Raw genomic sequence first — 25,477 nt, 5'->3', positions numbered from 1 at the left:
GTAAGCTCTTATGGTCAGCAGGGTCCTTTATATCTCTCATCTGTAAAGCTTAAACTCTTACAGTTAGTGGGGTTCTCTTTCGTGGTCTCCCGTTTCAACCACATGCATTTTCTGAGCAATTACAAGCTTTACAGTATTAACAGTCATGCTAATTTATTCACTGCTAATGAAATCTTGGGGGAAAATTTGTCAAAGTCAATGAATTCGAATTTCATAGCATCAGTTAATCTCTAAAAACAACCATCCGGGTAGACGTTCTACCAAACACAAGATGAAATTGTCCTCCGTTTCCTATGGTAAAATGTGCAGTATTGTTGGGTTTGAAGTAGAGGACATTCTGAAAAATATGGCTCATTACTCGTCTCAGTGACAGCAAGATGATGTTACCTCTGACAGCGACACCATCAGTTTGAAACAGTGTCTGCGAGCAATTATAAGTGACTAAGAGGAACACGTTTTGGATCTTTCTAAATTTTATAAAACATGAAAAGTCTGTCAGTGCTCTGAGTTATTAACCCATTACTTGCCAAATTAGCAAATTTCATTTTTTTTTTATTTAATGACAGATTTTTAATGATTTGGGTCCTAATGAATCAGAAACATAATTTGCTAAATTTTTTCAAGTACGGATTTTTCAGAAAAGGGCGTCCCAATATTCAATTAAAAATGACAAGGTCACTTTGAAATTACTAAGACTGTCTTTGCGTTAAACAGATTGGAAGGGTTTATTTACAGTAATAGTGGACCTCGGAATGTTCTACACATCATTTCATGGCAATTTGTGTATTGGAAAATTTCTTAACTGAAAGTAAAATAGTTAAAAAAAAAATAAAAAATTTGCAAAACCTGTCGAATTTACATTTCAAAAAATTCCATTGTCTGTAACTGGGACCTTTTTCAAGTTTGAGAAAAGTCTCAGAGATGGGGACTGAAGGATGCTGTATGTGAGGTGACGAAGGAAATTCAATATTTTGGCACAGTATCTGTGGAGTGCTGCCCTTTTTCTGGATTTTGTATACAGAGAGATCAATGGATATTGTGGACCTCAGGACAAGACAATATACAAATATATATTTTAAGTGAAGGTTCTTGTGATTTAATAAGAATTCAAACATACTCTCCACTCTCCACACGTCCTTAATTTTTCTGCATCAGGAGTTTGCTTTATTAGCCAGTTGGACTTTCAGAATGGGAGCTTTGAAGATGGTGAGATCAGGAAATTGGCCATAAATAACCAGTAGTGAGCGGCAGTCTCCAGTGCAGCCCTATATCCTGTGCCCAGCTCAGTGAGCAATGCAATCTGTAGCAACCATCTCCGAAAAATTTCCTCCATCATTGGAAAACTTGTAACAAAGTGAACTTGTTTTTTAGCTCAGTGCTTTTCACATTAAAAGTATTCCTTTAATTAACTCACTCAAAACTTCCTTCCAAGACTTCTTACAAGGAGATGTATAAACTATTCTCACTGAACATATACAGTATAATTATATACATTAGGATACAGATTGTACCAGCATAATCTATATATACAGGAGATGCCCAGGTTATACCAGCTGTACATATATAATTATATACAGGAGTAGTGTTGAGCATTCCGATACCGCAAGTATCGGGTATCGGACGATACTTGTGGTATCGGAATTCCGATACCGAGATCCGATACTTTTGTGTTATCGGGAATCGGAATCGGAAGTTTCCAGTGTATGGTTCCCAGGGTCTGAAGGAGAGGAAACTCTCCTTCAGGCCCTGGGATCCATATGAATGTGTAAAATAAAGAATTAAAATAAAAAATATTGATATACTCACCTGTCCGGAGGCCCCTGGACATCACCGCTGGTAACCGGCAGCCTTCTTTGTTTAAAATGAGCGCGTTCAGCACCTTCCATGACGTCACGGCTTCTGATTAATCGCGTGCCGCTCATGTGACCGCCACGCGACCAATCACAAGCCGTGACGTCATTCTCAGGTCCTAAATTCCTAATTCTAAATTCTATACATATATAATTATATACAGGAGATGTCCAGGCTATACCAGCTGTACATATATAATTATATACAGGTGATACCCAGGTTATACCAGCTGTACATATATCATTATATACAGGAGATGCCATTCATCCACTACCATCACTTCATCTCTGTCAATCCCTTCACTGGCTCCCCATTGCCCAGAGACTCCAGTACAAAACCATAACCATGACATACAAAGCCATCCACAACCTGTCTCCTCCATACATCTGTGACATCGTCTCCCGGTACTTACCTGCACGCAACCTCCGATCCTCACAAGATCTCCTTCTCTACTCCCCTCTTATCTCCTCTTCCCACAACCATTTACAAGATTTCTCCCGCGCATCCCCCCTCCTCTAGGATTCTCTACCCCAACATATCAGACTCTCTTCTAACATGGAAACCTTCAAAAGGAACCTGAAGACCATCCTCTTCCATCAAGCCAACAACCTGCAGTAACCATCGCTCCACCATACCGCGGCACGACCAGCTCTACCCTCACCCATTGTACCCTCACCCATCCTTTGTAGACCTCTTCCGTGAGCATGTTTGGGATGATCTGGATCCACGTATGTGACAGCATGTTTATGTTCCTGCCAATAGCCAGCAACTTCGCAGCCATTGAAGAGGAGTGGACCAACAATCCACAGGCCACAGTCAACAACCTGAGCAAATGTAAGCTAAGGAGATGTGATTCACCACCTAAGGCAAATGGTGGTCACACCAGATACTGACACAACCCTTCCCCCTCCTCGGACGTCTACAAGACTGTAAAACCGCACATTTTATATAATAATACTATATTATACAGTAAGTTTGGATATCACCATGTAAGACTACTCCTGATCTATGTACTTCCATAGTCAGCTATCACTATAGGAGCCAGTATTTTACATTGACCCTTGTAATTAAAGATCAAACACGGCTTTGTAAAGTAGAAGAGGAATCCCAGTCCGCCCCAGCCGGTATCGCTCCTCTCCCAATATTCTAACATCTGGCGTGGCCTGACCTCCACGACCTTGCCTGTTCCTGTTCACATTCTATGTATCTGTGACCGTAAGATGGAATAAGCGTCTTGTTCTTCAATAACATATAAGGAACGTATCCTTCCAAAATACTCTGTAGACTTCAGATTTAGTCACATTTTTGGTTGCTTTTCCCATCGAGAGAACGAGAAAACGAGAAATCACATAATACTATCGGATGAGGGCTTAAAATACTAATAAAGATGAAAGATATTTCACTAAGAAAAGAAGCATCTGGTCACACTGCCCTCGGGGTGTTATTGTCTGCCACGGCGGATCCAGCAAGCGGACGCAGCGCTGGAACTATACTCCGGGTTCTCTGCCCATTATCCCAGTCTTCCCGTGGACAAACAGACGCGGCCAGAGATCTGACTGTACGGAAGGAGGTCAATGTAACCAGTAACTGCTCCATACAAGCATCTAATGGCCTCCGACCAATCCCAGAACATATCAACGAGCCAGAAATCATCTACTATCTATCTATCTATCTATCTATCTATCTATCTATCTATCTATCTATCTATCATCTATCTATTTATCTATCTATCATCTATCATCTATCTATTATCTATCTATCTATCTATCATCTATTAATATATCTATCTATTATCTATCTATTATTTATCTATCTGGCATCTATTATCTATCTATCTATCTATTATTTATCTATCTATCTATCTATCATCTATCTATCTATCTATCTCTATCTATTATCTATCTATCTATCTATCTATCTATCATCTATCTATCTATCTATCTATCTATCTATCTATCTATCTATCTATCTATCCATCTATTATCTATCTGTCTATTATCTATCTATCTATCTATCTATCTATCTATCTATTATCTATCTATCTATTATCTATCTATCTATTATCTATCTATCTATCTATCTATCTATCTATCTATCCTATCTATTATCTATCTGTCTATTATCTATCTATCTATCTATCTATCTATCTATCTATCATCTATCTATCTATTTATCTATCTGTCTATTATCTATCTATCTATCCATCTATTATCTATCTGTCTATTTATCTATCTATCTATTATCTATCTATCTATCTATCTATTATCTATCTATCTATTATCTATCTATCATCTATCTATCTATCTATCTATCTATCTATCTATCTATTATCTATCTATCTATCTATCTATCTATCTATCTATCTATTATCTATCTATCATCTATCTATCTATATATCTATCTGTCTATTATCTATCTATCTATCTATCTATCTATCTATCTATCTATCTATCTATTATCTATCTGTCTATTATCTATCTATCTATCTATTTATCTATCTGTCTATTATCTATCTATCTATCTATCTATCTATCTATTTATCTATTATCTATTATCTATCTGTCTATTATCTATCTATTATCTATCTATCTATCTATCTATCTATCTATTATCTATCTATCTATCTATCTATCTATCTATCTATCTATCTATTATCTATCTATCTATCTATCTATCTATTTATCTATTATCTATTATCTATCTGTCTATTATCTATCTATTATCTATCTATCTATCTATCTATCTATCTATCTGTCTGTCTATTATCTATCTATTATCTATCTGTCTATTATCTATCTATCTATCTATCTATCTATCTATCTATCTATCTATTATCTATCTATCTATCTATCTATCTATCTATTTATCTATCTCTGTACATAACATCTATCAATGTTTGTTTGCTTTTAGGACCCATTAAATCAGCATTGCATTAGATGAAGTACTTTGTCCAGAAACAGCTCTTTTCAATTAAGTAAAAAAGCACTTTCAACAGTCTTTTATAAATAGGCAAAAAAAAATCAATGCCACGCTTTGACTCAGTATTGTATCTCTCTAATGGAAAAAGCACAATGGTCCCAGCTCGATGCCTGCAGGGCCTACATCTTCCAATTCAGACACACTCAATGAGAAATTTTGCCGCCGTTCCTAGACTTTATTTATTTATTTTTTACTTTGTCCCAAACCCTGATGATCCGCTCCTCTGTGATGACAATGATAAAACAAGTCAATATTTTCTGTAACAAGTATTAACCCCTTCACCCCCAAGGGTGGTTTGCACGTTAATGACCGGGCCAATTTTTACAATTCTGACCACTGTCCCTTTATGAGGTTATAACTCTGGAACGCTTCAACGGATCTTGGCGATTCTGACATTGTTTTCTCGTGACATATTGTACTTCATGATAGTGGTAAAATTTCTTCGATATAAGTTGCGTTTATTTGTGAAAAAAACGAATATTTGGCGAAAATTTTGAAAATTTCGCAATTTTCAAACTTTTAATTTTTATGCCCTTAAATCACAGACATATGTCACGCAAAATACTTAATAAGTAACATTTCCCACATGTCTACTTTACATCAGCAGAATTTTGGAACCAAAATTTTTTTTTGTGACGGAGTTATAAGGGTTAAAAGTTGACCAGCAATTTCTCATTTTTACAACACCATTTTTTTTTAGGGACCACATCTCATTTGAAGTCATTTTGAGGGGTCTATATGATAGAAAATACCCAAGTGTGACACCATTCTAAAAACTGCACCCCTCAAGGTACTCAAAACCACTTTCAAGAAGTTTATTAACCCTTCAGGTGTTTCACAGGAATTTTTGGAATGTTTAAATAAAAATGAACATTTAACTTTTTTTCACACAAAATTTATTTCAGATCCAATTTGTTTTATTTTACCAAGGGTAACAGGAGAAAATAGACCCCAAAATTTGTTGTACAATTTGTCCTGAGTATGCTGATACCCCATATGTGGGGGTAATCCACTGTTTGGGCGCATGGCAGAGCTCGGAAGGAAAGGAGCGCCATTTGACTTTTCAATGCAAAATTGACTGGAATTGAGATGGGACGCCATGTTGCATTTGGAGAGCCCCTGATGTGCCTAAACATTGAAACCCCCCACAAGTGACACCATTTTGGAAAGTAGACCCCCTAAGGAACGTATCTAGATGTGTGGTGAGCACTTTGACCCAACAAGTGCTTCACAGAAGTTTATAATGCAGAGCCGTAAAAATAAAAAATCATATTTTTTCACAAAAATGATCTTTTCGCCCCCAATTTTTTATTTTCCCAAGGGTAAGAGAAGAAAATTGGACCCCAAAAATTGTTGTGCAATTTGTCCTGAGTACGCTGATACCCCATATGTGGGTGTAAACCATTGTTTGGGCGCAGGGCAGAGCTCGGAAGGGAAGGAGCGCCATTTGACTTTTCAATGCAAAATAGACTGGAATTGAGATGGGACGTCATGTTGCGTTTGGAGAGCTCCTGATGTGCCTAAACATTGAAACCCCCCACAAGTGACACCATTTTGGAAAGTAGACCCCTGAAGGAACTTATCTAGATGTGTGGTGAGCACTTTGACCCAACAAGTGCTTCACAGAAGTTTATAATGCAGAGCCGTAAAAATAAAAAATCATATTTTTTCACAAAAATGATCCTTTCGCCCCCATTTTTTTATTTCCCCAAGGGTAAGAGAAGAAATTAGAGCACAAAAGTTGTTGTGCAATTTGTCCTGAGTACGACGATACCCCATATGTGGGGGTAAACCACTGTTTGGGCGCATAGCAGAGCTCGGAAGGGAAGGAGCGCTATTTTACTTTTCAATGCAAAATTGACTGGAATTAAGATGGGATGCCATGTCGCGTTTGGAGAGCCACTGATGTGCCTAAACATTAAAAACCCCCACAAGTGACACCATTTTGGAAAGTAGACCCCCTAAGGAACTTATCTAGATGTGTTTTGAGAGCTTTGAACCCCCAAGTGTTTCACTACAGTTTATAACGCAGAGCCGTGAAAATAAATTCTTTTTTTTTTTTCACAAAAATGATTTTTTAGCCCCCAGTTTTGTATTTTCACAAGGGTAACAGGATAAATTGGACCCCAAAATTTGTTGTCCAATTTGTCCTGAGTATGCTGATACCCGATATGTGGGGGGGAACCACTGTTTGGGCGCATGACAGAGCTCGGAAGGGAAGGAGCGCCATTTGGAATGCAGATTTAAATGGATTGGTCTGCAGGCGTCACGTTGCATTTGCAGAGCCCCTGATGTACCCAAACAGTACAAACCCCCCACAAGTAACCACATATTGGAAACTAGACCCCCCAAGGAACTTATCTAGATGTGTTGTGAGAACTTTGAACCCCCAAGTGTTTCACTACAGTTTATAACGCAGAGCCATGAAAATAAATTCTTTTTTTTTTTCACAAAAATGATTTTTTAGCCCCCAGTTTTGTATTTTCACAAGGGTAACAGGATAAATTGGACCCCAAAATTTGTTGTCCAATTTTTCCTGAGTATGCTGATACCCGATATGTGGGGGGGAACCACTGTTTGGGCGCATGACAGAGCTCGGAAGGGAAGGAGCGCCATTTGGAATGCAGACTTAAATGGATTGGTCTGCAGGCGTCACGTTGCATTTGCAGAGCCCCTGATGTACCCAAACAGTACAAACCCCCACAAGTGACCCCATATTGGAAACTAGACCCCCCAAGGAACTTATCTAGATGTGTTGTGAGAACTTTGAACCCCCAAGTGTTTCACTACAGTTTATAACGCAGAGCCGTGAAAATAAATTCTTTTTTTTTTCACAAAAATGATTTTTTAGCCCCCAGTTTTGTATTTTCACAAGGGTAACAGGATAAATTGGACCCCAAAATTTGTTGTCCAATTTGTCCTGAGTATGCTGATACCCGATATGTGGGGGGGAACCACTGTTTGGGCACATGACAGAGCTCGGAAGGGAAGGAGCGCCATTTGGAATGCAGATTTAAATGGATTGGTCTGCAGGCGTCACGTTGCATTTGCAGAGCCCCTGATGTACCCAAACAGTACAAACCCCCCACAAGTGACCCCATATTGGAAACTAGACCCCCCAAGGAACTTATCTAGATGTGTTGTGAGAACTTTGAACCCCCAAGTGTTTCACTACAGTTTACAACGCAGAGCCGTGAAAATAAAAAATCTTTTTTTTCCCACAAAACTTATTTTTTGGCCCCCAGTTTTGTATTTTCCCAAGGGTAGCAGGAGAAATTGGACCCCAAAAGATGATGTCCAATTTGTCCTGAGTACGCTGATACCCCATATGTTGGGGTAAACCCCTGTTTGGGCACACGGGAGAGCTCGGAAGGGAAGGAGCACTGTTTTCCTTTTTCAACGCAGAATTGGCTGTTGGCTGGAATTCAGATCGGATGCCATATCCCGTTTGGAAAGCCCCTGATATGCCCGAACAGTGGAAACCCCCCAATTATAACTGAAACCCTAATCCAAACACACCCCTTACCCTAATCCCAACAGTAACCCTAACCACTCCTCTAACCCAGACACACCCAACCCTATTCCCAACCATAAATGTAATCCAAACCCTAACCCTATCTTTAGACCCAACCCTAACTGTAGCCCCAACCCTAGCCCCAACCCTAGCCCTAACCCTAGCAATAACCCTAGCCCTAACTCTAGTCCTAACTCTAGCCCTAACCCTAACCCTAATGGGAAAATGGAAATAAATACATTTTTTAATTTTTCCCTAACTAAGGGGGTGATGAAGGGGGGTTTGATTTACTTTTATAGCGAGTTTTTTAGCGGATTTTTATGATTGAGAGACGTCACACACTGAAAGACGCTTTTCATTGCAAAAAATATTTTTTTTGTTACCACATTTTGAGAGCTGTAATTTTTCCATATTTGAGTCCACAGAGTCATGTGAGATCTTGTTTTTTGCGGGATGCGTTGACGTTTTTATTGGTAACATTTTCGGACACGTGACATTTTTTGATCGCTTTTTATTCCGATTTTTGTGAGGCAGAGTGATCAAAAACCAGCTATTCATGAATTTCTTTTTGGGGAGGCGTTTATACCGTTCCGCGTTTGGTAAAATTGATAAAGCAGTTTTATTCGTCGGGTCAGTACGATTACAGCGATATCTCATTTATATCATTTTTTTTATGTTTTGGCGCTTTTATACGATAAAAACTATTTTATAGAAAAAATAATTATTTTGGTATCGCTTTATTCTCAGGACTATAACTTTTTTATTTTTTTGCTGATGATGCTGTATGGTGGCTCGTTTTTTGCGGGACAAGATGACGTTTTCAGCGGTACCATGGTTATTTATATCAGTCTTTTTGATCGCGTGTTATTCCACTTTTTGTTCGGCGGTATGATAATAAAGCGTTGTTTTTTGCCTCGTTTTTTTTTTTTTTTCTTACGGTGTTTACTGAAGGGGTTAACTAGTGGGCCAGTTTTATAGGTCGGGTCGTTACGGACGCGGCGATACTAAATATGTGTACTTTTATTGTTTTTTTTATTTTATTTAGATAAAGAAATGTATTTATGGGAATAATATTTTTTTTTTTTCCATTATTTTGGAATATTTTTTTTTTTTTTTTTTTTACACATTTGGAATTTTTTTTTTTTACTTTTTTACTTTGCCCCAGGGGGGGACAATACAGATCGGTGATCTGTCAGTTTGCATAGCACTCTGACAGATCACCGATCTGCGAGAAGTGCAGGCTGCTTCACAGTGCCTGCTCTGAGCAGGCTTCTGTGAAGCCACCTCCCTCCCTGCAGGACCCGGATCCGCGGCCATCTTGGATCCGGGTCTGGAGCAGGCAGGGAGGGAGGTAAGACCCTCGCAGCAACGCGATCACATCGCGTTGCTGCGGGGGGCTCAGGGAAGCCCGCAGGGAGCCCCCTCCCTGCGCGATGCTTCCCTGCACCGCCGGCACATCGCGATCATGTTTGATCGCGGTGTGCCGGGGGTTAATGTGCCGGGGGCGGTCCGTGACCGCTCCTGGCACATAGTGCCGGATGTCAGCTGCGATATGCAGCTGACACCCGGCCGCGATCGGCCGCGCTCCCCCCGTGAGCGCGGCTGATCGCGTATGACGTACTATTCCATCCTTGGGAAGTAGGGCCCACCCCACATGGACGGAATAGTACGTCTAATGACAGAAAGGGGTTAAACAATATATCTGGCACACTTTAATGCTCCTCCTAGGCGCACTCTTTGCTACACTTTTCAAAACTGTGAACTGAGGCGCAATAACTGTCCGAAACGCCATGGACGCCATTGTTCTGACACAACTTGTGCTCGGGTTATCTAGGGCAATGGCGTAAGTAGTTATCAAATGTGTCTAAAGATCTTGATTTGCTTTCTTGATTTTTTTTTTTATGACAATTTTGACAAAAAATTACAAGGGGCAAAACTTTTTACAATTTAGAAAATAAAAAAAATGCAATACATCATGGCACTGTTATTATACAGTGCCATGTGAAAGTTTGGGCAACCCTGGACAAATTTACTGTTATTGTGAACAGTTATAAAAGTTGAAGATGAAATGATCTCTAAAAGGTCTACATTAAAGATGACACATTTCCTTTGTATTTTAGGCAAAAAAAAGTGTGTATATTTTCATATTTTACATTTGAAAAATACAAGTTGGAAAAATGGAAATATGCAAAAGTTTGGGCACCCTGCATGGTTAGTACCTAGTAGCATACCGTTTTGAAAGTATCACAGCTTGTAAACGCTTTTTATGACCAGACAACATTTCTTGTTTGAGGAATTACAATTCATTCTTGGTTTGAAAATTCTTCCAGTTCTGTGGGATTCCTCGGTCATCTTGCATCCTCTGCTTTTTTTAGGTCTACCCACTGATTTTCAATGATGTTCAGATCAGGGGACTGTGAGGGCCATTGTAAAACCTTCTTTTGCCTTTGGAGGTAGCTCTATTTTAACCTCTTCAGTCCACAGGACTTGCTTCCAAAATGCATTAGGCTTCTTTAGATGTTCTTTTGGATACTTCTGGGGCTAAATTTTATGGTGAGGATGCAGGTGACTTTTTTTCTGATGACTCTTCCATGAAGGCCATCTTTGTGCAGGTGTCTCTGAACAGTAGAACAGTGTACCACAGCTCCAGAGTCTCGTAAAACCAGCAGAAGTTCTGAATTGCTTCTCTAGGAATCCTACAAGCAGCTCTTACAGAAATTTAGCTTGGTCTTCCAGACCTTATCTTGAACTCCACTGTTCCTGTTAACTGCCATTTCTTAATTACATTTTTAATTGAAGAAAGAGCAACTTGAAAATATTTTTTCTATCTTCTTATCCCTTTCTCCTCCATTTTAATTTTCAGAGTGCTAGGCAGCTGCTTAGAAGAACCCATGGTTGATGTTTTTGGCACAAGGTTAGAAGAGGCTTGGTTTTAATAAAGTTGGGAAATTTGCATCACCTGAAAGATGATGAAAAGATTAAATTATATTTTTTATTTTTCATTTAACTCTAGGCCTTTTAGGGATCATTTCATCTGCAACTGTTCGTAATAATAATAATATTGACCAGGGGGTGTCCAAACGTTTACACCCCACTGTATATTATATTATTGTAGTATTTGGGGTACTACTGTAAATGTGTCTTTGTGGGGTGGTATAATAAAACTGACTGCGCAGAGTACCCTCCAACCTGAGGTCATCCCTGTAGCTAAGCCTGGTTGGATGAAAAAAAACAAGTTTGGATACAAAAGAGGTTTATGCCGCTACCCAAATTTTAGGGACTTTGCGTCAAACACAGGCTACCAACAATCTACTAGGAGGTGAGTAAATTTGGGTAAAATTAAGATAATAATCTATAGTTGCACTTGACCTCATGGGACCCTGGAACACAAGAAAGTACCAGATTTAGAGACAACAAGAGACCTCTACCATTCCCAATGCTTAGATACAGCAATGTTCCCACCTGTACATTTCCGCTACCTTCAAATGGTCCAAGACTTTGAGTAGAGTAGTCGTTAGCATGTGATACCATTGATCCATGTAAACGGGGCACTCCATAACCATTTTCTTGGAATTGGTGGGGTTCTCAGTTTTGAGTCACCTGGTGATCAGTGACAACCTGTAATTTTGAGGCCAGCATACAATTATCTAATGACCTTACAAACATGTAAGGATCCCCTTTATCTGAAAGAAAGAAGGTTAAAAGGGTATCCCTAGCTTATAAAGTGATTTGTCCACAACTTTAAAATATTTACAATTGGTCATCAAGTGATCGATGCAGATAATTAGCAGGTACTGATTGGCTGCATCAATCACCCGGCCAGAGAAGAAGACCCGGAGATTGGCAGGGGACTGATAGGTGAGTTTGTGAGGTTCTATTTTGAGACCACCATAGGCCCATTTATAAAAAAAAAAATTATACATGGTGGATAACCCTTTAAATGGGTATTATCATGCCATGAAAGCCAAATAGTTGGAGGTCCTACCTTCGGAACGTTCACTTTTTGAGAGAAATGAGGTCAACTCATCTCTGTTCACCAATTCCTGACTTTTGCATTGTCCATACACTTTCATAGAAAGCTGGCCACGTTGTCTTCTTGGCTTCTTTCGTAACTTCCATAGACTTCAATAAAGGGGGTTGATTGGAAGCGATTCTATTAAAATTTATGGAGAATATGACTCCTCAACAAATGAGGGTCAAGAGTTTCCCAATTTCCTAAAATGTGAGTCTCCGACTCTTACAGCCTGCATCCATCAGACGTTTATCTCATCCCCTTAAAACAAGGATCACGCAAAGGGATTGATTTGACTTCTCCTGGAACCACAGTGGCATTCTCGTGGGAAATTCCTTCCAACTACAGTTTCTGGACATTTTGGATATATTGCATCACTCTTCAGTCATCTCTCTTGGGCACCTCTACTTTTTATTCATGAACCCAGTTCTATCTTTTACCAAGTCGTGCCAGAGGGTAAATGTCAGTCCGTCTTCCCAGCCCATACCAGTCTAGTACACCTCCTCCCAGTACACTATAATATCCAGCAGGCTCCCTAGGTCACGATGTGAGCACTTGCTGGACTCCATATAACCTCAGGATACAAGTAGACTCCCAGAGGTCCTCATTGAAAATTGGCATTCACCCTGCAGTGTGGCTTAGGCTGACGGGGGGAATCGGGTGGTTAAATATGCATTCATAGGGGTCTTTCTCTAAGAAGTGCCTAATCCCTGTTGTTTATGTATTTATGAGACACATATATACACCCCTGCAGGGCTGTAGCCACCAGAGGAGCAAGAACTGGATAAATATGCCCTGGGTGAAGAATGGCAGCCTGATCGACTCATCCTGGTGACCTGGTGAGATCCAAGCAGGGAATTAACTGCAGTCTCTCCAGCCTAGAGGGATGTTTTCTGTGCAGTTAAGGGAAGATTGGCACCGGAGCTTATTATATTCCGCACGCTGGGCTCATCTGTGGACTCATTGTACTCCTATTGTGTCTAGTTACAATATTTTTTTTATCATTTCTAATTTTTTTTATTGTTTCATTTAAATTGATGGTTTATGGGAAAACAATTTTTTGGCATTATCAAAATGGTATAGCACCCCCTCAGTTTGGGGGGTGATACTGAAAATCACTCGTTATCCAAATAGGTGCATGAAAACTCATATGCAATGACAATTATAGTAATATGTTATAAAATAGAAAAAATAAAGGAGAGGGGAAAAGAATAGGGGAGAGTTATCTTTGCAGATCATCTCTAAATCATTAAGATTTTGAGGCTGTCGCTTGGCAACTCGGAGCTTCAACTCCCTCCATAAGTTTTCTATGGAATTAAGGTCTAGAGACTGGCTAGGCCACTTTCTTTGGCTGTATGTTTTGGGTCATTGTCTTGCTGGAAGACCCAGCCACGACCCATTTTTAATGTCCTGGTGGAGGGAATGAGGTTGTCACTCAGGATTTTATGGTACATGGCTTCATCCATTCTCCCATTGATGCGGTGAAGTAGTCCTTTGCCCTTAGCAGAAAAACACCCCAAAACATAATGTTTCCACCTCCATGCTTGACAGTGGGGATGGTGTTCTTTGGGTCATAGGCAGCATTTCTCTTCCTCCAAACACGGCGAGTTGAGTTAATGCCAAAGACCTCAATTTTTGTCTCATCTGACCACAGCACCTTCTCCCAATCACTCACAGAATCATCCAGGTGCTCATTGGCAAACTTCAGACGGGCCTTCCCATGTGCCTTCTTGAGCAGGGGGACCTTGTGGGCACTGCAGGATTTTACACCTTTACAGCGTAATGTGCTACCAATGGTTTTCATGGTGACTGTGGCCCCAGCTGCCTTGAGATCATTAACAAGTTCCCCCGTGTAGTTTTAGGCTGATCTCTCATCCTCCTCATGATCAAGGATACCACACGAGGTGAGATTTTTCATGGTGCCCCAGATCAATGTCGATTGACAGTCATTTGGAATTTCTTCCATTTTCTTACTATTGCACCAACAGTTGTCTTCTTCTCACCCAGCGTCTTACTTATGGTTTTGTAGCCCATTCCAGCTTTGTGCAGGTCTATGATATTGTCCCTGACATCCTTATAAAGCTCTTTGGTCTTGCCCATGTTGTAGAGGTTAGAGTCTGACTGATTGAGTCTGTGGACAGGAGTCTATTATAAAGGTGACTATGTAAGACAGCTGTCTTTAATGCAGGTAATGAGTTGATTAGGAGTCTAACTGGTCTGTAGCAGCCAGAACTCTTAATGGTTGGTAGGGAATCAAATACTTATTTCTCACCGCAAAATGCAAATACAGTTATATAATTTATACAATGTGATTTTCTGGATTTTACTGTATTTTTTTATATTCTGGCTCTCAATGTTAAAATGAACCTACCCTTAAAATTATAGACTGTTCATGTCTTTGTCAGTGGGCAAACTGACAAAATCAGCAAGGGATCAAATACTTATTTCCTGTACTGTATGCTAATATATTCAGGGATGAACCATACAGTAGTAATTGCATCTCGTTCCTTACAGTGGGTTTCAATTTTTAGTTGTTGTTTTTTTTAGCTAAAATTGGATGAATCTGTTTTGTAGACCGCGGTTCTCGATCCACGTGGGTCTGTATAGCTCTCGGCAATGAGACAGAACCGCACTTTCTCCTGGTAACCTTGACCTGCTTTCTCCAGCTCAGCAATAGCAGCTGTGTCACATCGACTTAGCATCCGTTTATCAATCTAACTGTGCAAACCTGTTCACTGCTCTGCTTAGCATCAAGATGTAATCAGGCTGTGAAGATCACCCGCTAACAATTGCCTTTTCTGGGGAAATGTGTATATCAAGGGTTAAAATAATGCCTCCATGAATTTCTATAGGATTCAAACTAATTCCTAACAATGGAGAAATGCTCTTTTTGGCATCCATTGTGTTCAAATCTGTTTTTTAAGAGAAGGAGAAAAACTATTAACCCATTCCTCATTCAATAAAGCCCATCAATAGATGAGAAAATGAGAAAACGATATTTCCAAGTATCCTATTGGGGCATTCTGGATTTATTCATAACTCCTGTACAGTAGGCAGGGTGGGTATACACAGTGCCTCCCTCTCTCTGGAGGACTCAGAACTAGAGAGAAGAAAGGCTTTTGAAACTCCAATTAGCGGAATTTGACGGATTTTCCTATAAAATTTGATTAGCGGAGAATAGATTTGCGCGAATCTCAACACTGGAAAGTTTGTAATTGCTCAGAAAATAAACATGGGGGAAAGAAGAGCGAGAGAACCTAGCTGACCACAAGAGCTTATGAGTCGCCCGCCAGGGCAGTGGGGATACTCAGTATCGGGTCCGGTCGCAATTAAAGGGGTGGTGGCGGTGGCAGCGACCCGGTCCGTGGCCATGGGCACCCAAGTAAAAGGGATGTTTTTAAAGGGGTTGTGGAAATAATGAAAGTTCGTGACGCCACCAGTGGTTCTCGGTCAGAGGTGACCAACGCTGCTTATCGGTAATCACCGATCGACCAAGCCACTGCACGACCAGCTCTATCCTCACCTACTGTATCCTCACCCATCCCTTGTAGACTGTGAGCCCTCGCGGGCAGGGTCCTCTCTCCTCCTGTACCAGTTGTGACTTGTATTGTTCAAGATTATTGTACTTGTTTTTATTATGTATACCCCTCCTCACATGTAAAGCGCCATGGAATAAATGGCGCTATAATAATAAATAATAATAATAATAATAATAATAATAAAAGGCGTCCTCTGGGACGATGGTGCTGCAGCAAAGATGGTGTTGGTTCCCACAGGTGAAGCGGGGTCCCCAGGGCTCATGGTGTGTTTGGCAGGGATGGTGAATGCCGGCAAATAAGTGGAGGACACAGGGTTGCAGTCTTTACCTGGTTTACTGGTGCTAAGCAGCCTTAGCCCAGGGTACCAGCAACAGGTGTAGATGGAATCCAGGCAGCCTGACGACCAGTGGAAATCTCTTTGTTAGGTCAGTTTGGGAGCCTTCCACTATGCGCTGGTCTGTAGTCCCTTGCTGCCTGTAGTTGTCTAACAAGGTCCTCTTTTTCCCCTATCCAGGGACAGTACATGCACGGTAGGCAACTTGAGCCGTCTCTTTGGGGTCTCTGTCCACGGTGACTCTGGGCTCTGATTGCTGCTGTACCTCAGGTATTATGTGGGCAAGTCCTTTTTAGTTTCCTGCCCTCCAGTTCTGCCGTGGGACCTGTAGTTCCTCACGACCTTGAGCTCCCATGCCCGGTTTCTGCGCTCAGCTTAGAGGGGCCCAGTCGCAGCCCTCCTCTAGCTCCTAAGTCCCTCCATGCTCCTTCACTGTCTGCTACCAACTGTCAACTGTCTAACTGCCTAGCAACTGCCTGGCAACTGACTCCTCCTCCCGACCAGAGAGAGCAGCTCCCCTGAAGTCTGGTGTAGAGCTCCCCCTTCTGGCCTGGAGTTAGAACAGTGTTGTATGTGCTGAATACCTGTTAAAGGGATCCCTCATGTCTCCAGGCATGGCATTACCCTCCCCGAGAGGAAGTCAGCACCAATGTGGCACCCGAACTCCTGGGGTGCCACACTTACACTCTACAGGAGATAGAGAAAGAGAGAGAAAGGGCCTTGTTGATCATAAGAGCTTACACTCCACATGAGAAAGAGAGAGAGGATCGCACTGGCCATAAGAGCTTACACTGAACTGGAGAGGATTCAACTGATAATAAAAACTTACACACTATAGATGAAATATAGAACTCTGCTGACCAAAAGAGAGAGAGAGAGGACTCTGCATAAGAGCTTACACTGTACAGAAGAGAGAGAGGACCCCACCAACCACAAAAGATTACACTCTACAGGAAAAAGAGAGGAGCCCGTTGACCATAACAGCTTACACTCTGCAGGTAAGACAGAGAGGATCTCGCTGACCATAAGATCTTACACTTTACTGGAGAGAGTTGACCATAAGAGCTTACACTTTAATGGAGAAAGAGAACCTCACTTAACATAAGAGCTTACACTACAGGAGAGAGAGGACTCTGCTGATCATAAGAGCTTACACTCTACAGGAGAAGTAGACTTACCCAGTGACTCTGGAGATGGAAAACGACTCTACCATACGGACTGTGCTCCACTAGGAACTGCTGATCTGTGATGGCCCAGGTACTGACTACCACTGTACAAGGTATGATAATCTAGTACATGTAATAAGATGCAGGGCAATATGGAGAAACCTGTGCGGCAATGCAAAATAACATTCTCTCTGGTGCTTCAGAAGTGTGGTAAATGGTACCAGGCAAGGTTTGTTTGTTTTTTAACCACCAATCAAATCTCATAATGTTTGAATTTGTGCAACACCACAAATTTCAGAAAATTGGACTCAAGCTTGACCCTCCATGGATTGATCCACTCATCTTCACTCCGAACATCTTTATGTTACACTGAAGTTAATTCATTTCTATGAGGGCGGTGTTATACTTCATTTTCCTTGTGTTGGAACTGCAAAAAATAGCACAGATACTGCCAAATACCTCTAAAGATTATATCTGATCACTGAAGGTCTCAATAGTGTTAGAATAATTGAACTTGCATAATGCCAATAAACGTGTAGGTACTGATGGCATCTGCTGTATAGGCTACCGAAAATGAAGTACAGTGAAGCTAGAAGCTCTTTTGGGCACTTGCTGAGATGGAAGGAGTGTGGATGAGGATTTTCCATTGTTTAGATGCTAAGCACTAGGTGTTCCAAGTGTGGTACCTAACCAATAGGCTAATAAGGTGAAGCGGTATCTACCACCCAGGTTTTTGAATGCTCAATAGGCCGATTCTGAATAGGAGAGACCAGAGAGTCGCACCAACCAGAGGAGTCACCCTCACTTTTGTATACCATTGCATTGAAGGGCAATGAATTAGGAAGTGCTCCATGCTTTCCAGCATATTGCCACATTCCTCCCAAGGATCGTTTCTGCCCTCAGAGCTCCTGCACTTTAATCCTTGCCCATAGGTTCCAATGGAAGCAGCACCAAGTCAAGTCGCAAAATTTCATGAGAATCCTAATAGAACTCAAAAGATGTAATCCAACCTCAAGATCGTGACACGGGCAATCCTTGAACATGGGGGGCTTTTGAAAGTGAGTCAAGAGAGCACTTTTGTCAAGGAGTTTCCTTGGCAGAGTCCTGATCCCCCACATTCCCAAACCACATTGGGGAATTACCTTCAGAACCAGGATAACTGCAAGGGTTCTTCACTTGCCCTCCTGTTTCCCATTCCTGGTAGAAAGGCTGAGACCATCACATACAAATGAATATCCACAGAGGAAACCTCTCTTTCTATAGATTTGAAATATTGATGTTAGTGAAGGTATTCACGAGGAATACCACAGGCTTGACCATATCCAGCCCTCGTAGTCTTCTCATACAGTAAGTAACCTCTCCATTGACAAGGCTCAGTCTACACCCCATAACTGTTGGAAGAACAAACTGTAGACCAGAGTCTAGAGAGGAAATGGTAAAATGCACACAACATCCACACATATAAGTGATAAGATGAGGCATGATTCCATCAAGTTTACCCTTTCTCTTTGGGTCAAAGACCAATCATTCCATTGGTTCACCTTCAGAAGGTCGATCTCTAACCTGTTGTCCTAATTTTGCTTGGGGCAATCCCCTTGGCCAAATGCTATGCATGGACTTTTGCAAAAACTTGGGTTCCTCGAAGAGTGTTTGGGAGATCAAAATCAGGATCTCCTCCTCCCAGACTCTCACACTTATCCTGGTTGATCTTGAACTTGGAAGGCTCCTTGTATAAACCTACCTCTAACATCACCCACTCCCCTCATCCTTTCCGAGAACAAAAAACAGTGACATCATTAGCAAACTCCACAACAATCAGAGAGGCTTCCAATGCTGCCCAATCCATTATGGCTGCAACCAAAGATCCATGCTCTAACGTCCAAAGGAATTTGTCAATCACAAACAAGTACAGCAGTGGGCTCAAGAAACAAACCTGGCAAACACCAGACCTAACCTCAAAAGAGCTGCCAATCCAACTGTTTACAAGTAGAAATCTATTGGCCCCTACGTGCAAGGCCATAAGCCAATGGACAACCTGCCCTCCCTGGTAGGTCACACCTCAGAAACACAGACCAGAGGTATTAGTGGTTAACCCAATCAAATGCTTTAGCCTGATTTAATGACAGCATGTACCTTTTCCAGTAATCAGCCCTGCTTTCTTCCACTGCCTACCATCTAGAGTACACAAAGCAGAGCGCTAGTTGCACTACGGCATGGAAAAGGGCAATGCTGGACCCCAAAAGGAGCTGGCAAGCAAAGGTCACCAGCCAATTAAACAGCACCTTCTGCAAAACCTTTTTGTCTGCACTAAATAGCACTATGCGATGCCAAATCGAAATATGAGATTGAACCTTAACCTTTGACGGGATGAATATGGCTGACCTCCTCATTGACTATGGCAGAATGTCAGAGGAAAGACACCAATTAAATCAATTAGTCAATTCAAATGCCAACCCAATCTATGATAGGTGGACTGAAGTGTGCCTGTTGTGGACATCCACCAATTGAGCCTCAATAGCTATACTATTAAGGGCAAGGCTATATCTGGAACCTCCTCTATCTTGTTGCCTTGTGACAATGTTGAAATCCCTTACAAAGAAGACCTGATGACTTGCAAAAAAGGGAGGGCTTGATCCTCATAAACAGACACTTCTGGTCCCCCTTAGATTGGGAACCATAGATGTTAATAAGCCAGAACTCTTGTCACTTCATGAGGACATCTAAGATTGGGGACCTTCCCATTGTACTCCTGCGGAAAAAGGATCGCAACTCTGCTATAGGGCTCTGCCGCAAGAGACCAATAAGAGGGCCTAAGTCTCCACTCCATCTTGACTTAAAACATTGCTGCCAAATTTGACAGCCTGGTCTCTTGTAAAAATAAAATGTTGGCTTTAACCTGAATGAAATAAATCAAAGGCTTCAAATTTACCCATATTTGACATAATGCTGGTGACATTAATGGATGCCAGCATCAACAGTGTGGGTGTTGTTGACATCATTAATTAAGTTAGACGGCTTTCTTCTTCCCACTTCCTTTATTAACCTCTGTCTCAGATGAGGAATCTTTCCCCCTCTTTAGTGATACAGTGGTGTCCACTCTCACCTTTTTTTTTTCTTTTCATTATCCTTGTCTCCAGATTCTATATCAGACCCTCCCCCTGAGGACCTAGCATTCCCAGAAAAAGGAGACTTGGTGCCCCCTGTAAGCTCCGCTGATGCCGGACCCTCAAATTACTTAGAGGAAAATATGTTCTCAAGGATTTGGAACTGATTAGCTAGATCAACCAGAGGAGAGCCAATTTTACCTTCCTTCGGTACCTTATCAGAAGAGATGATATTGTATCTTACTTCTTTCTCTTTTTGGTCCCATCCTCACACTTGCCCTCTTTCCGCTGCCTGCTATTGTCATCCATTTTTTCATAATAAGAGGATTCTGAGAAAGCGGTGCTTTCCTCCTTGTGGATCCTCCCGATCTCCTTATCCAACTCCTCATCCCTCGGGGCCTCAGCTGCGAGACTGGCTTCAAAGACAGGGGCCACCCCAATAGCCTGGGACTTTTCCAGCTCATTCTCCTGTCTGCGCTTTTCTAAACGCTTCAGCTGGGCAGGCATATTTTTCTTGCTTTTCCTCATCGACCCTTAAGCTGATTCACCTCTGCTATCTCCTTCCCCAACAGAATCAGCCTCATGACTTTCTCCCACCAGGGCCACGACCACATTAGTGAATGAGCGAGGACAATGACTGAATGGGTGACCTATCTCACCACACTTGTGGCAAATAATCTCCACACAAGATGGAGCTAGATGGTCAAAATCCCCAATGCACATTTCAGCACAGTGCAGTTCACACTGAAGTGTGTGGGGTCGCCACACTTGTGACAGAGCTTTGGTTGCCACTGGTAGAAGGCTAGGAAACGATCTCTACTGAAGAAGGCAGATGATGGAATTAGGGCGACTGTACCACATGAACGCTTAAATTTTAGCATAAACATCCAGACCCCTGGCCAGATACCAAACTCATCACAGTTTTTCATTGTGATTTCTACCTGCTCTCTGTACCATCAAATCCATGCGACAATGTCAAAGCAAGTAAGTGACTTGTTACAAGGTGACCTTCTTGACTTTGTTTTGGCAAGACCCTGCCTAAACAGTAAAGTCTTGTTAGCAGGCTCGTTCTTTGCCAACTCATAATTCAACCAGAAGAGCTAAAGCCCCTTTTGGTCAAATAAAGCTGATATTACACTCAGGTGTGGCATAGGGTTGTATGAGGGCATAGATGTCAATCACCTTGAAAACCCATCCTCAGGAGGAGCTCCCCAACCTTAGACCTTGGAGAACACGCATCACTGCCCCTCCACTGAAGATGGACCATATTCCTATACACATTGTCCAGCTCTGTTATCAGGAAGGACTACACTGTATCCCCCTTTCTTTGTTCTCTGTAGGCCCAGAGGCCATGCCTCTCTATCCAGAACAATAGATCAACCTCTCGACCCTCTATCATTATTGATCTCGCTCGCCTCTTTATGGAGATGCCACTACAACATGCAGTCCCCAGAGACTGGAGAAGAGAGGAGTGCCCTATTTTCCCCAGCTGTGATACTGGCATAACTCCTGGCAGACCCTGCCACAACCGAGGGGGACAAGTGGGCCAATGACTACATCAGCCACAACAACATCATTATTACCCATCTCCATCACCATCTCCCCCTCCACCATACCAATTACCCACATCAATATTAACTTCCTTAAGCAATGATTTTCCCTCATTCACTCCCACCACCACATTCACACCTGCTGTACAAGCCATGACTGTAAATTACATTTTACCCTCAGCATCATTGGACACAAGGAATTTGACCACCTCCATCTTTATCTACTGCGATGTGCCAATGATCTACTTTGAGGTGCCAATGATTCTTAGCATCAGGATCTGGTTGGCCAGCAGCACCGACACATAATAATACTTTAGTGGAAGGACCAATGCTCTAAGCTTCAGCGGCTCCCTCACACTGCCACCGCTTCTCAACGGAGTGATCAGTGGCAACAACACTCAGAGGCGCCGAGGCTGCCAGGGCTGCCCTGTGACACTGGGCCGCTCTTACCTCCCACTGAGGTGCACACCACAGTATCATGGCTGGACTAAATGCATGTCTTGCAGGGTGCTCACTGCAGTCATTATTATCCTCACCCTCCACCTGTCGAATGGAAAAGAAAAGGGAAAATGATTGCCTACGTAAGAACGTCACTGGTGAGAACCAATACAGTACACACATGTGGTCTGCAGGGCACTGGTATAGAACTAAAACTACCAATAGATGGTCACTGTATGCTGGCAATGTCAGCCCTTATACAGGGGTTTGGGTTAGTGATCAGTACGATGGTATTATAACTACTGTATATTCTGGTAATATGTTGTTATGGTCTTGTTGTATTTATCTATTATATTACAGTATTATTATTAATTCTTACATAATGGAATTATTAGTAATACTGATCTTGTAGTAAATCTTTATTTCCTGCATATAAGTAATAAAGGCCCCAATTTGGGGAAGGGTACAGAGCAGGCATGGACCTGTGTGCCTTCAAGGGCAAGGACTGAATTTTAGCTCCAGTCCATGTCTGAGTCTATGAATGAATCTATCTATCTACTATTTTTCGGACCATAAAATGCACTTTTTTCCCAAAAATTTTTTGGGGAAATGAGGGTGCGTCTTATAGTCTGAATATACTTATTCGCTGCAGCCTCCCTTCCCAGGCTGGTGCGGCGGTGGTGCTCCTCATTGCCAAGATCTGAATCTGAGCATGCGCAGCCCCTGGTGGCCATTTTCCCAGAGGCCACCGCATTGCAGCACTGGATCTGCGGGGGCCTCTGGGCATTCACGAAATGCAGGCAGAGCCCCGCCGCCCCACAAAAGAGCACCACCGCCGCTGCCCCACAGAGGAGCACCACAGTGTACCACCACTGCCGTCACCCCGCAGAGGAGTACCACTGCCCCACAGAGGAGCACCACTGCTGCCACCACCCCACAGAGGAGCACCACCATCGCCACCTCCTCACAGAGGAGCACCATAGAGTACCACCACCGCCACCTCCCCACAGAGGAGCACCACAGAGCACCACCACTGCCCCACAGAGGAGCACCACAGAGCACCACCACTGCCCCACAGAGGAGCACCATAGAGTACCACCACCACCACCTCCCCACAGAGGAGCACCACAGAGCAGCACCGCAGAGCAGCACCATTGCACCAGCCTGGGATGGGATTTCCCGGAGGCCACCGCAATAGCCTGGACCATTGAACAACCCCTGTGACCACTCCTCCACCTGTGCCGATCCCACCCTGGTAAGCTGAATTCAGATTGTAAGACGGACCCCCATTTGACACAATATATTTTTTCCCTATTTTCCTTCTGAAAATTTGGGGTGCGTCTTATGGTCCGGTGCATCTTGTACTCAGAAAAATATGGTATCTATGTAAAAATCACATAGAAGGCAGCACTCCAAAGTCAATTTTTTCAACTTAATCCTGCTTTGTTTGGTGTGCTGCCTTCTATGTGATTTTAGCTATGAACCAAATTGGACATTTGGAGGCCTGGCACCCACCTGTAAGTAACTATTAAATGGCGCCATTCCATAACATTTTGTTTCTAACTATCTATCTAAATACAAAAATGAAGGCAGCACTCCCAAAATAGAAAATTTGAAAAATGTCTTAGTCCACAGTGACAGTAACGTTACAGTCCAAGTGAGGACTTTTCTCAAGCAGTGTTAATTAATACAGTATGTCAATTAAATTCCATATCCATTATTCATAAATAATACAATAGATTTGTTATGTACAGAGTAGTGCAAATATTGCATGTTTACATTCATACATAAGTCCAGATAGGACAAAATAAATCATTTATGGGTCATGACACATGAGCAAACAGCTTCACTGATCAACAAAACCTCATGTGTCACTAATTATATTCATAAAAAGATTCACCCACTAGTCAAAATCACCGCGGAAATCAGCGTTCAGGACCTGCAAACTGCACGTGATCAAAGTAAAGCAGCACTAGAGGGAAAAAGAAAGAAGTCCAGCATGTCTGCGCATGTGTGTCAACCATATTGGAGGCCAGCAACGTTTAATAAGTATTAGGTTAGGTACCCACCACAGAAAGGTCACCTTGACGTGGTTGGATCGGCACATGAATTGGCCAATTTATGAGCTAAGAACCTTCATTTGTTTAAGTACATTTTATTTAGCAAAATTGCTGTTCAGATCTCATGTATTCAATGTTTGCATTCATCTTAGCACTTACAGAGGTCGCTGTATTCTCTTGTTTGTATATTGGGCAGTCATTGCAGATTGCACCTGTTCACACTATATGGAGTCAGTTTTTTGCTTTTTTGCAGTAATCTATTATCTATCTATCTATCTATTATCTATCTATCTATCTATCTATTATCTATCTATCTATTATCTATCTATTATCTATCCAGAATAAGAAAAAAAGAAACACTAGCAAACAGATAAAAATGAATATAGGTGCCAAACTTTTCAGGCAATTACCAATCCTCCAGATAGCTAAAAAAATTGAGGCTCCTTGAGAACCATGCTTGAGAAAGGTTCTCAAGTGAACCAAAATGTTGCTGAACGTCAGTGGACTATTAAATCACTTTTTCTAATCTTCTAAATGAAGTGCTGCCTTTCAAATGTATCTATAATCTATCTATCTATCATCTAGCTATATATTATCTATCTATCTATATATTATCTATCTATTATCTATCTATCTGCCTATCTCGACTGAAACTGCCCGAACTAAGGTCACCAATGACCTATTAACCACCAAGAGCAAGCGACACTACTCTATCCTCCTCCTCCTGGACCTGTCCTTTGCTTTTGACACAGTGGACCATTCCCTATTATTACAGACCCTCTCATCCCTTGGCATCACAGACTTGGCCCTATCCTGGATCTCATCATACCTAACAGACCGGACATTCAGCGTCTCCCACTCACACACCACCTCCTCACCTCGCCCCCTATCTGTCAGAGTCCCACAAGGTTCAGTCCTAGGGCTCCTGCT

At 41.9% G+C, this 25,477-nt stretch overlaps 1 long non-coding RNA gene across 1 annotated transcript in view; it reads right to left on the bottom strand.

Moving 5' to 3' along the window:
- Positions 1-25,477, bottom strand: part of LOC143810220 (uncharacterized) — a 148,641-nt gene that overhangs the window by 71,630 nt on the left and 51,534 nt on the right. Inside the window, exon 2 of the long non-coding RNA XR_013222709.1 lies at positions 22,500-22,592. This is a non-coding gene — a long non-coding RNA (uncharacterized LOC143810220). The remainder of the gene's footprint in view (positions 1-22,499; positions 22,593-25,477) is intronic.

The sequence above is a fragment of the Ranitomeya variabilis genome, chromosome 2 (genome assembly GCF_051348905.1).
Source record: "Ranitomeya variabilis isolate aRanVar5 chromosome 2, aRanVar5.hap1, whole genome shotgun sequence".
Classification (NCBI taxonomy): domain Eukaryota; kingdom Metazoa; phylum Chordata; class Amphibia; order Anura; family Dendrobatidae; genus Ranitomeya; species Ranitomeya variabilis.
This window is presented reverse-complemented; position numbering and strand designations above follow the sequence as displayed.